We start from the raw sequence: 1,219 nt of genomic DNA, 5'->3' as shown, positions 1-1,219 counted from the left end.
CTACTACCATAAGAGACAACTATGATGTTGCTGAAACTACTCTTGATGAAATTTATGGTATGCTCAAAACTCATGAACTTGAGATGGATCAAAGGAGTAAAAGACATGGAAGAAAGTCAAAGACAGTTGCTCTTAAAGCTGAGGAGGAATCTCCTAAAGTGGTTATCTCAAAGAGGGGCAAAGGAAAGGCTCTCATCATACAGTCTGATTCAGAGTCATCATATTCTGATGATGATGATTCAGAATCTGAAAATTTATCTGAAGTGGATGTTGATGAAGAGATGATGAAACTATGTGCTCTTATGGTGAAGGGTATCACAAAGATAGCCTACAAAAAATTCAGAAAGGGAAAGAAGTTTTCTAGGAAAGGTGGAAGTTCTGAAAAAAAAGGGTTCAAAAAGTCTGAAGGCAAAGGAGGAAAGTCTGACAGAGGAGACAACTCAAATGTCAAATGCTACAATTGTGGTTAAAGAGGCCACATCTCTCCTGACTACAAGAAAGGAAAAAGTGATAAAGGTCAGACACTTATCACAAAGAAGAAAAACTGGGTAGACACTTCAGATTTTGAAGAAGAGGTGAACTATGCCTTGATGGCAAATGCTGATACCAGTTCTGGAACTGCTGAATTGAAGGTACCTCATTCAACTCTTGCTTTTCATACTGATGATATTTCTGAGCTAAGATTATATCTGAAAACCATGTTCATTAGTTTTATAAATCAGACTTTAGAAAATGAAAGATTAAAATTTGAAAGTCTTGCTCTTAAAAACAGAAATGACTACTTAGAAAAAGAGTTAGTTATATTCCATCAAACTGAGAAAGAAAGAGATGAGGCTTTGTATGTTAGAGATGAACTGCTAAAATTGAATAAATCTCTTAAATCTGAACTGGAAAAAGGAAAAGGAGATAATCAAAACTTGGACTAACTCTGGAAGAACAACGCATAAAATCTTAGAAAATGGAAATTGGAAAGAAGGACTAGGTTACCTAGATGATAAAGAAGAAAAGGAAATTGTGTCATCTAAACCAAAATTTACCAAGAAAGCTGAAAAGCCAAAGGTAAATCCTGTTAAATTTGTTGCAAAAACTGATGCATCAAAATCTGAAAAGATGAATGATTCTAAAACAGAAGTCAAAGAAAAGTCAACTTCTGACAAATTAAAACAGGATAAACCAACTGTGGTAAATGTTGGCTTAATGACAAAGAATCAGCTTAAGT

The sequence above is a fragment of the Apium graveolens genome, chromosome 9 (assembly GCF_009905375.1).
Source record: "Apium graveolens cultivar Ventura chromosome 9, ASM990537v1, whole genome shotgun sequence".
In the NCBI taxonomy this organism is placed as follows: domain Eukaryota; kingdom Viridiplantae; phylum Streptophyta; class Magnoliopsida; order Apiales; family Apiaceae; genus Apium; species Apium graveolens.
The sequence above is the reverse complement of the archived record's forward strand: the minus strand, read 5'-3'. Positions refer to the sequence as shown.